The sequence below is a fragment of the Natator depressus genome, chromosome 11 (genome assembly GCF_965152275.1).
Source record: "Natator depressus isolate rNatDep1 chromosome 11, rNatDep2.hap1, whole genome shotgun sequence".
Lineage (NCBI taxonomy): Eukaryota > Metazoa > Chordata > Testudines > Cheloniidae > Natator > Natator depressus.
Genome location: NC_134244.1, coordinates 39,185,442 through 39,196,963, shown reverse-complemented (window position 1 = coordinate 39,196,963; position 11,522 = coordinate 39,185,442). Strand labels below are relative to the sequence as shown.

General features: G+C 45.1%; 1 protein-coding gene across 1 annotated transcript in view; it reads right to left on the bottom strand.

Annotated features, from left to right (window-relative positions):
- Positions 1 to 2,818: 2,818 nt before the first annotated feature.
- Positions 2,819 to 11,522, bottom strand: part of MYO3B (myosin IIIB) — a 340,336-nt gene continuing 331,632 nt past the window's right edge. The window contains exon 39 of the mRNA XM_074967534.1: positions 2,819 to 3,373. The gene's annotated coding sequence lies outside the window, so the exon portion shown is untranslated. The remainder of the gene's footprint in view (positions 3,374 to 11,522) is intronic.

Below are 11,522 nucleotides of genomic sequence, written 5' to 3'. Positions count from 1 at the left end.
GACCGCCTGGAGACCCACGCATTGGATGCTCAAGACACTGGATCTCCCCACCCCTTGCTGCCTTTTTGTGTGTGTGTGCAATTAAGGATTTGTAGCAGAGCCCTAAAGTGACAATGTGTCTTTGTTATTCCCCAGAGAAATCTGCCTGCGGATTCCGCTGTTAGAGTTTGATGACTCAAAGTAACAATACAAACACAGCAAGTTCACCTGAGCCGGGCTGGGAGATCCCAGCTGCAAAACTTCCCGACGGTTTTTTCCTCTCTCTCCTGAAGCTGAGAAAAGCGAACTCCATCGAGATGGCTTAGCTAACGCACATCCCCCCCGCTCTGGTGCTGCTTTCAGGAAGAGCACTCTGTGCTCTCTGTATTTTCTGTAATTACGGAGGCGCTGGGCTCAAGCCAGGGGTCGATGTAGCGGAGTTACAATGAGGGGTTCTTTGGTCACGTGCAATCAGCATTAAAACTTAAAGACTGCGAAAATCACAGAGAAAGTGTCCTTTCCCCGGGGGGAGGAGGGCGATATAAAGGTGTGCAAAAGACGTGGCTTTTTTTTTTTTAAAGTGAAGGTGAGCGTCTCTCTCGGTAGCGTTTGTGTGTTAAACTGAACGGTTTGTGTGTCGAACGCCTCCCCGTTCAAACTGTCGGAACTGTAGCACGGGCGGCCACACCGGGGAACTATTACTCCGATCTCCGCCGAAGCCGCTGGTTGCCCTCCTGCCGTTGGCCGCAGCTCCACTGAATCGCTTCCTCCCAGCGCTGGGGCTCCGGCCGTGTTTTAAAACCGAACGGGCTTTGGCCCACGTGGGCGAGAAAACTTTCCGCGGCAGCCGCGCCAGGGGCTTCCGAGCCTCCCCCGGCCCGGCGCTCGGCTCCCAGCGGCAGCCCACCGCCCGCCCCAGGCTGCGCGCGTGCTGCGGCGAGGGCGCGAGGGGACGCCGAGCGCCGCGCGCTCTCCCGTCGGGTCACAGCCCCCTCTGCTTCCATCTCCCCCCCGCTAGCTACAGCGGCCGGATCGATCCGGACACGTGACGGACCAGGACGTTCATGAATATCTTGGCCAAACGTGAGAGCAGATAGTGCCCTGCCCCTCCTTTCGCTCACATTTCTGTAACTGTTCCCCCAGGTAACTCGATCCTCCCAGTAGCCGTCGGGTTCAATTGTATTCACGTTGCCAAGGAAGCCTTTTTAAACGCCAGCACACAGAGATCTTTATCTGGCTTTCCTGTAGAAACAATCACTGGCCTCTCAACGACTTCCAAGAGTGGTGGGGCTTGAATTAGATCGGTTTCTTTGAAGGGATTAAAGTGCCAAGTCCTCTCCCACGGCTCCATATTGAGTCCTGGGGAGAAGTTTGGGCTCCCGCTGCTCCCCCCCACCCCCAACACTGACCCCCTAATGCATGAGTCACTTGAGGCTCTTCCCTGGGACTTGTAAATGCTTCATCAGATCGATACTATGGAAATGAGTACAACACACCCAAGCCTTTAAATCGATTCAGCCCCATTGCTAATGTTCAAGACTTCTCTGCCATGTATAACCTAGAGATAAAGACGCCTCCAAAACTTGGTGAATTATTCGGGGAAGCTGATATCTGGGTCTGTTTGCAATGTAGAGTATGGTTTTAGGGCGGTCATTTCTTGTTGTCCTCACCTGATAGCAGAGGGCGAGGAGGAGCTGGTAATTACTGGTCTCCAGGACCCCTGGGTAGGATCGTAACATCTATGACAGACAATCGGAGAGCGCCGGAGTGGGACACATGAGTTCCCAGCCAAACTTAAAACCAAACGCTGGCCGTGCCTTGCGTGTGATCTCTCCTCCCAGAGAATTGGGAAATGTTTACAGCTGATTGAAAACATGCCCGTGAATGCAGCAGCTCCAGCGCTCCAACAACAGAGGCATCGAATCGCTGGGGAGCAGCGGCAAGGCGCTCACTCTGCGCCACTTAGAAATCTCCGCAGCCGTCCCGCTGGTCCTTTGCGGGCTTTTCCCGGGTGACTTGAACACACACACGTGTACATGTCAGTGCCCGAGGCTCCTTGGACGCAGCCTACTTGCCGTTTTGTTTAGGCAAGGGACAGAAACGCGCACCCATCCAGAAGCAACACTCGGGGCAGAACAAGAGGTTCGAGTTGCCGGGACACAACACACAATGGGTAGGATCCTCATTCCTGCCCATTCTGATGACCCGACTCTTTCCTGGAGATGTAATAAGCGAACCACCCACGTCAGAATATGTCACTTTCCCCGTTCCTAAACTTTTACAAAAAGTTTGATCTGATTTCTAGCGAGATCTTTTTCACGCGTGAATTGTATCTTTGATTAAGGAATTATTTGAATAATAAAATTCAGAAACGAAATGGAAGTCAAAGGTACAATTTTTAAAACAACTGAACGCGCTGGTGTTTCCCTTTCCCCTTCATATAAATTATTCCTCCACGTATTTTGAATATCCAGAATGATTGGTTACATTGCAAAACAGTTAGTAGAAAGTTGGATTAAGTTCCTATACGGAACCCATACCTGGGATGCCATAAACTCCGCATGGATGGAAGCAATTGACTTAAAAAATTGAGGGGGAATTTCTAGTTTCCGGAACAAACAATGGGCAGAATAATGAAATGTTGCAGCAGTAATTTTCTGTACACATAATTAGTGTTCAAACTCGGAGCATTTCGGTCTCCTGAAATGTATTCTTAATGAAGTGATGCTCAGAGCTGTCATTAAAAATGCAGGACTGGAAGATCAAAGTACAATATTTATTTTAGAAATTTGTTTCAGTTATCAGGAGATACAGGTATCAAGGCCAAATGCCAAGTCAGTTACCCAAAGCACTATCTTCATGAGCAGTGGGCGGCTGCTACTTGCTAATGTAAAACAAAGAGACATCAAAGATCAGGAACAAGACACGAACCAGCCCTTAAAAGAGGCAGAATGGAATAGGATTCCACAACCACAAAAAAACCCAAACCCATCCAATGTGGGGGTAGAAGAGGGTCAATTCAAGCAGTTACTATCTGGGTTACACAGCTAAGACGTACGCTGCGGTATATACGCAGATGAAACATGACACTTCTACGTAAACCCAAATTCCACCGCATAACGACTAGGCTGTAATAGCAGGGCCGGAGTTTTAAAGCAGCAAGGGCTAAGGCCAGACCCAGCTGGGAGACGGCAGCTGTAACTTGTCCCAGTGTGTGTGTGTATTTCTCTCCCTCTTGGATGGCTGCCGCCTGGTGTAGGGACCACAAAGAGCAGCAGCAAAGCGAGCCCTGCAGGAGGCGCTCTCCCGGCCCAGCGGAAGAGTGGAGCTGTGGGAGTAGCGCGCATTCACACGTCTTCCCCAGTGAGCAGAGAGAACCGTGAACCAAGGCGACCTGCGGAAAGAGAGGAGAGGTGGGGGAACGTCCTGTAGCACACCCAGCGATCAGACACACTAGCAGTGAGTTAGCTTCTAACAGTGCATTGGGGGCAGGCATTTCCATGGAGTGAGACTCCATGTGCCAACAACACACCCCACGTACTTCGTAAGAAACCCAAGTGGCGGCCCCTGCCCTGCCCTGCCCAGGCAGGCTGGTCAGGCTCTAGCAGCCTCTTCCAAAGACAGCCTCAGCCTCCTGGCTTGTCTGAAACGCTCGCATTTCCCACCTCTGTCTTGCACCATGTTCCTGCTTTGTTAAAGGTGCTTCAGGCTGCTGGGCACTGGAGCTGTGAGAACAGCACACAAAGCTCCCGAAGGGCATCTGCCAGTATCCCCAGTGATCTACAACAAAGTATTCCTCAGCGCAGTCACTCAGCGGGCCTTTGAAATCCTGCTCCAGCAGAAAGCTCCCTTTGTTCCCATCCTTCAGTGTGGAGGAGATCAAACTTTATCCTCTCCAGCTGGAAAGATTACTCCCCCCTCCTCCTGCAATCCGATATCCTCTGCCTTCACCTTTGAGGTTGGAGGAGGTTTGTGAGTTACGCTCTAACTCCTGAACACCTGACCCTAGAACATACTGCCTGTGGTAAGTCAAGCCCAGTGACAGATTTCCGAGGGTTTGGAGAAACTGCTCCAGAAAGCAAGTTCTGTCATAAACAAATAGCTTTTCTAAATAAAAGGAGAGTTTAGTACAAATTACTTTCCTCTGTCTACTGCTAGTGCCCTGTCTCTCAGGCTAGTGCCAGTCAGGAGTGTCCTGAAGGACCGTTCAGAGCAATGTACTCCAACTGCCACAGTAGCTGGGGTCAGTCACATACTTTAATATTATGTTTACAACACAGGCTCCATTTCATAATCAGGCCTGTATCTTTAACAGATACTGCTTCAAGAAGATCTTCTGAGCATGCATTTAAAAAGGAGCAGGAGGATTAAAAAGTGCTGGGTCTACAATGGTCAAAATACTGCTCTTTGGAGGACTGAACCCTAATGAGGTGGCAATTACAGCTTTTTTTTTAAAACAGAAAATTATGCATGCATAATATTGACAGTCCTGGAGGCTGCAACCCTCAGAACAAACAGAGCATAGTCAGCAGCTGCAACCTTGAGGTGCGGAGAAAGTGAATAGGGAAGTGTTATTTATCCCTTCACAAGAACCAGGGGTCAGCCAATGAAATTAATAGGGAACAGGTTTCAAACAAAAACAAACAAACAAACAGGAAGTACTTCTTCACACAACACACAGTCAATCTATGGAACTCATTGCCAGGGGATGTTGGGAAGGCCAAACGTGTGACTGGGTCCAAAAAAAATTAGCTAATTCATGGAGGATAGGATATTAGCCAATATGGTCAGGGATGCAACCCCATGCTCTGGGTGCCCCTAAACCTCTGACTGCCAGAGCTGGGACTGGGTGATAGGGGATGGATCACTCGAGAACTGTCCTGTTCATTCACTCTGAGGCATCTGGCACCGGCCACTGTCGGAAGGCAGGATACTGGGCTAGATGCACCATTGGTCCGACCTAGTATGGCCTTTCTTATGTTCTTAAGCTATTCCAGAATAGCTCCCTGAGTGGACATCCTATTCAGGGACAAAAGTAACTTTTTTCCAGATAATTACTCTACTTTTTGAGAAAGAGCCTCCACTTTTCACCCCTAGGTAGGTAGGCTCTGCTTCTCAGTCAGCCCACCAGGGTGAAATATCCACCCCCATATCTGACACAGACAACACAGTAATGAGAAACCCAGACAAAGTATTAATAATTATTAAAAGCATCCCCCACAGGATATGCTCTGGATTGGAGAAAGTCTAATGAGGAAATGGAGTCCTCTGTTCACATTTTTTTGGTACATTAGCCTACAGGGCTTGTTTACAAGATCTGGATATCTGGCAAACAGATTTGATGCAGTTGTACCTCTAGAGCCTTAACTGTGTGCAATTTGCATCTTGGATGGGACAACAATAAAAGTGAGACTGAAGTTTTTTATAAAGTCTCTTGAGTCCATTTAAACATGGCACATTTTTCCTTCAGATGAAGGAAACGCACTAAAACATATTGAGACTGACACAGAGCAAAAATATATTGAGGATTTTGAGGCTTGCATTATCATTTTCCAACCAAAGTTTCAATTTCACATAGTTTAATGTAGTGTTTCCTTTTAAAGCTACTATGCCATTCAAGAAAATAAGACCATTTGTATCCCTGCTACAACTTTGCCACGTGTTGTTAACGACCTAAACATTTTAATATATACATCTTCTGCACCATCCCTGGCTAGTCTTTTATGCCGCCTTTCCTTGCCTTTTGGAAACATTGGTACAGATTTTCATAATATGATACTTCCTCTCATTTTTTCCATGCTTTAATGAGCGGTGAAAGAGTTAAAGTATCATCACTAGCATCCAAGTTAGAGCCCAATAAAATTTATGCCATTCTCTTCTCAAAGCTATTGTTTCAAGCTCTCTGGAAACTCAGGTCGACATTGCTACATCGGTTATACCTGCTTCACATTTTGAAGATTTTCTTCACAACCATAACAGCTAGAAATTTATTGAAAGAAAGAAAAACAAAGAAAGAAGCAAGAGACTCTAGACAGCAATCAAGAGCCCTGTTTGTTGAAGTCCTTCTTGTCCTCACATTTTAGGAAACACTGGATAAAAAATATGATTTTTTTTAGCTGCATGATTAGTTTGGGTGAGATTGGTTGGGATCATTTCATTTTACAGACACAGATAAACAAACACTAACCATCTACTTATATTTAATTATTCACTATTTAGTGTGGTTATGTCTTAACTAGACAGCAAATGTAAGATCTAAAAACTGGATCTGCATAGTAATTCATTTTGGTTACTTAGTACATTTATTGACAAATTACACAGCTGTTTATGCTGTGTGTCAAAACTGCAAACAACAAAGTTTAAATGGAAACAACATATGATCAATCAGCACTTTAATATCAGGTGGATCATCCAGTTATCAAACTGTATCAATTTGACTGAATCAATTATTCAAACTTAATAATAACATACAATTATTAATGGATGACCAAGTTATGCTACAATGCAGACTGCTTGCTGTTACAGTAAATCTGTTCTAATGACAACAGAACTGCTTTCCAAGTAGCCTGTTCTTCAAAGACTACTGAAGAAGAGAGTATATCAAATCCATGTTTTTTCTTGCACGGTACAATAGCTATGTAACTTCAGCTACTGTACCTTGCAAGAAATAAAACATGGTTTTGGTGTGATATAACTGCAGCAACCTATAATTTACAAGAACTATCCCCCTCCCTCCCTGAACCCTTTTCACCCCCCAAACAAAAACCAATCCAAACCAAAAAACCAAGCAGGACTGTGAGGGGCAGATCAGGGGAAAGGATGAATGGGAATCTAGTCAGGGACCAGAAATGTGGTGGGAGGGACACCCTGAATGTTGGTAGTTTTAAAGCTCGCATGGTCCTTTCCACACCAGTCAACCAGGACACAGGAAAGCTTTCCTTATCAACCAATGAAGAATTTTATAATTTACAAAAATGTACAAATTATTCCCAGAGTCTGGGAGTCAGAGTAATTTAAGAAAACAAAAGAGCCCATCATGACCATGACTCCAAATCAGCCCCACAACTTCTGGAACATCCAGCAATGCAGCCAGCCAAGGGGCCGTAAGAAGCCAGCTAGGAAGCATATTACATACCCAGATGTTACCCCAGAGAACACATTCCAGTGCTCAGTATATGGGTACTGTAGCTGTCAAGCAATCTGTGTGTGTAGCCACTGGTACTAACTAATATTGGGGCACATGTGGTTACCACCATTTGTCTGGTTAATAACAAGGGATTATAAAAAGTACTAGTCCCCTCACACCCCCTCCCGACCAGCATTTCAGGTCAGGGCCCCCAAGAAGGTTTTTGTGAAGTATCAGTCAGATTTATGAAATGACTGAACTCCTCTTCTCCAGCTGGACAGCTCTTTACAATGTTTGATTTTTAAAACCGCTCTATTTAGAAAATCTCTTACAAAGTATGTGGTGTGTCTTCTGTATCACATCATATTCTGAGGTCTTTGTATTCATTCGATGTAACACATAATAACTCAATACATAAGGAATGTGAAAAATTAAATTATTCAATGTGCTGTAATGATAATTTTTAAAATTATGTTTTTCTATAAACAAAACAACAATATATATATATATATATATAATGTTGAAGACTTATATAGCACCTTTCATCTTCAAAGTGCTTTACAAACATTAACTAAGCTCTTAGTAACACAGGGTTAGCCTTCTTCTCCCACTTAATGGATGGAGCAATCAGGGCAAAGGATTTAAGTGACTTGGCCTAAGACACAGAGGGAATCAGTTTCTGATTTGGAACTAGAACTCAGGAATTCCTTGGCTTCTAGTCTGTATTCAGGTTACTAGATTGTACATCTCTTTCAACCCATTTTTCTTGATCAAAGATTTCAGATACAGTTTGCAACACGGAACTCCAAAATTAATTAACAATGATCAGGAAGCATTTATTGAGAAATTTACCTATTACTACACCTGGCCTGCCATTCACAGGCTGAAGCAGGCAGGATCATCCCACCCCACATTTTACTTAGCTCTTAAACTAGTCCCTATTGCTCAGCCCAAAACTGGGTTGGATGCTTGGAACTTCATAGGAAGAAACAGGCCATGGAGCAGCCAGCATAGCCATCACATGATGACTACTCCAGTCTAATGGCTGGGATAGTTTCCATTGCCTAATAGTCCCTCTCTGGCGGAAGGAGTAGGGGATCTTCAAAGTGGAGGGCCTTCTGGTCTTCACCCCTTGGTCTAATCCTGCACCACCCCCAAATCCCCTGTATGACAATGTGCATCAAGCCCCAAATCCTACCATCTGGAGCAATAGGAACTACACATGTTTTATGGCAAGAGGGCCCTCTGCACCCCGGGTGCAGAGGACAGGCTCTGCTTTTACAGTAACACATTTATTAAGAAGATATACTTGTGTAGCTCTCAGATCAGAGAATCAAGACTAAACTGTGACTTTGAGAGACAGGTGCACTGGGAGGTGGAAAGGCAGAAGGGCAGCATCGGAGTGGCAGTGACTGGTGACATTCTGATTATGGAGGGCATATGCATTTAGGGCACTGGGGGAGCATGCCCCAGTGCAACAACTACATTTAGTCTGCCTGATAAAATGACCCAGTGTGATCATTTTAATTTCTATCCATGGGGATTTCTAGGGTATCTGAGAGCTGAATTTAACCCACTATTTGTGTACCACAGTAGAACCTCACTAATTTACAATGAATGGGAGACCTATTGCAAATTACTGATGTTTCTTTGCATGGTAATTCTTTGCAAATTATCAAACAAGTGTACAAATAAAAAAGGAAGGGATACTGCCTCCGTAAAGACAGTTTGTTAACATACTCTATCAATTGTAATTTTAATTGCTTATAATACTATACAAGGTAGCAGTAAACGTACTGTAGTACATTTAATAACATAATGAAACCTTAGCAATATGAGACCTGACTATAGCCCTGTATTGTAATAGGTGTTGATTCTACTGTAGTTGAATGCAAACAATATATCTGGATTATATTATCAGTCCTAATCTCCTAGTCCTTAGGCCTTGTCTACACTGCATAAACTTTGCTGAACCAGCTATACCAGTATAGCTATGCCAGCAGAGCCCCATAGACTCAGTATATGCCAACAAGAGTTCTTCTGCTGGCATAGTAATGCCACCTCCCTGAACAACGTTAGCTATGTTGACAGAAGCACTTTTATGTTGGCATAGTCACATCTACACTGGGGTTTTTCCTGGCATAGCTGTGTTGGCTAGAGGATGTGGTTTTTCACACCCCTGATCGACATAGCTATGTTGACCAAACTTTGTAGTGCAGGCCTGGCCTTTGTCTGGAAGGGGCTAGGAAAACTATCAAATATCCTGTGATGCAGTGCAGTGACTCTAAGACCAAAATGGCTCAGCTCTGTCAACACTACCACTCAAATCATTTTTAACACCAGTTGAGGGGAGCCAGGAAGAATCAGTGGTTGACAACAGAGGTTAAAGTAAGCTGGTACGGTCCGATACAGCGTACCGGCAAGGGCCAGTACGCTGTGCCGGACCGGACTGACTTCCCCAGGCTGGCGATTTAAAGAGCCTGGGGCTCCCCGCAGTGGCCGGAGCCCCTGGCCCTTTAAAGCACCACGGGAGCCCTGCCACCACTACCCCAGGGGCTCCGGCAGCGGGGCTCAGGCAGCGCTTTAAAGAGCCCGAGTCTCACCGCCGGAGCCCCTGGGTAGCGGCGGCAGGGCTCCGGCAGTGATTTAAAGGGCCTGGAGCTCCTCTGCAGTAGTGGTGGCTGGAGCCCGGGGCCCTTTAAATTGACCCTGAGCCGCAGGGCTCCCAGCTGCCTCTGCAGCTGGTAGCTCCAGGGGTGATTTAAAGGTCCTGGGGCTCCCAGCTGCAGCCAGAGCCCTGGGACTTTTAAATCTTGATTTAAAGGGCTCGGGTATTTAAAGGCCCTGCCTCTTCCAGTTGAGGCCACACCCCCTGCCCAGAACTCTGGAGTACCAGTAAGTCCTTTAAGTTACTTTCATCTTAAGGGCGGGGGAAAGAATATTAAAGCACAAGGAGCCATTCACCACAAAATTTACCTTAAAATGAAGAAGCAGGAGAGGAGACAATGGAGTAGAGAATTAGAGTTCTGTGGTCATTTACATGCCAGCATCTAAACTTAACAATGAAAGATTCTTCTCTTATTCAAAATGTCAGAAAACAGGGCCAAATGCTGCAGTCTTATACAATCAACATTCTCACTGAAGCCAATGGGAGTGTTGCCTGAATAAAAGCAGAGCAGAGACCTCATGCTTTGCTGCTTTTTTTTTTTTTTTTTTTTAAATAGCCATTGCTACACATGCTAAGTATATTTGGTACATTGAGTGATTCAGGAAGAAGCTCTTCTGTAGTGTCAATGATTCTTTTTAATGAAATATGGTTATTGGCTGATTTATGAAGTTCTCTTGCCAGTTTTCATTTGGTTGTTTCTAATTTAAGAACAAGATAATTTGCCTTCTAGAAGCAAAACAATGTTTATAAGGGAACAGAGTAAACACAAAATCCCTCTTAAATCAGAGGTTCAGAAATGCACATAGTGAATTTTGGCGTGGTTCTTCCCAACATCAACAGAGAAATTGATTCCAGCAATGTTCACAGTCCTGTCTATTAAATTTTACAGCAGGCACCCAAGAGAAAACATTACATTTACAGTTTTATCTAATTTTCCATATTAGGTTAGTGTTACCTTATCTGAAGAGTTTAATATAGGGAGAGACAAAGGAAAATTTCTGCCTCAGTTTTCTGATATCCTTGTGACCTCCTACTGGGCAATCCTATGCCCTCTGTTAATTGAGATACCCCTGCTGCTCCCTACTTTATAGTCCTAGCTGGGATTCTGATCATATAAGACTAGCCACTTCCTCTGTTCACTGCTGCCATTCCAATCCTCAGACGACCAGTATTTTCGCTCACACACTGAGCGTAGTACCCTTTATAAGGCAGAGCATATGTATAAGTAGAGATGCTACAGCCTATTTGCTGTGCACAAAGCACCAGACAGGAAGGGCTGGAGCAGGCAGGGAGCCTGGGTAGGAATAGGACTGAAGCTGGCAGAAGACCCAGGGTTAGGGTTGGGGCTGACAATAAACCAGAATCCCTGGCAAGAAGCATGAAATGGGATGTGGTAGCTGAATGGGCAGTACTTATCAGCTATACATAGCAGAAACCCAGCTCCCCTGTAGTTAGGGTTGAACATCGCTTTCTGTTTAAAGGTGGGCTCTTCTAAGTGATCTAAAATCTGCATGCTTAACTGGATTATCTTGAAATGCAATGTACCTAATGGGGGTGCTGGGTAGTCCAAGTCTGAGGTCGTTTGAACATGGAGTTCCTGATATATAGCCCTCCTTAAAAACCCAGAATTGTACAAAATCACCTGTTCCTTATGTTTTTGTGCCCATATCTGGGCCTTAGACTGTGGCTGTGAGCCTCCCCAAACTGATCTCAGTACCTTGGGATTTTTCTCCATTACTTCATGGCACT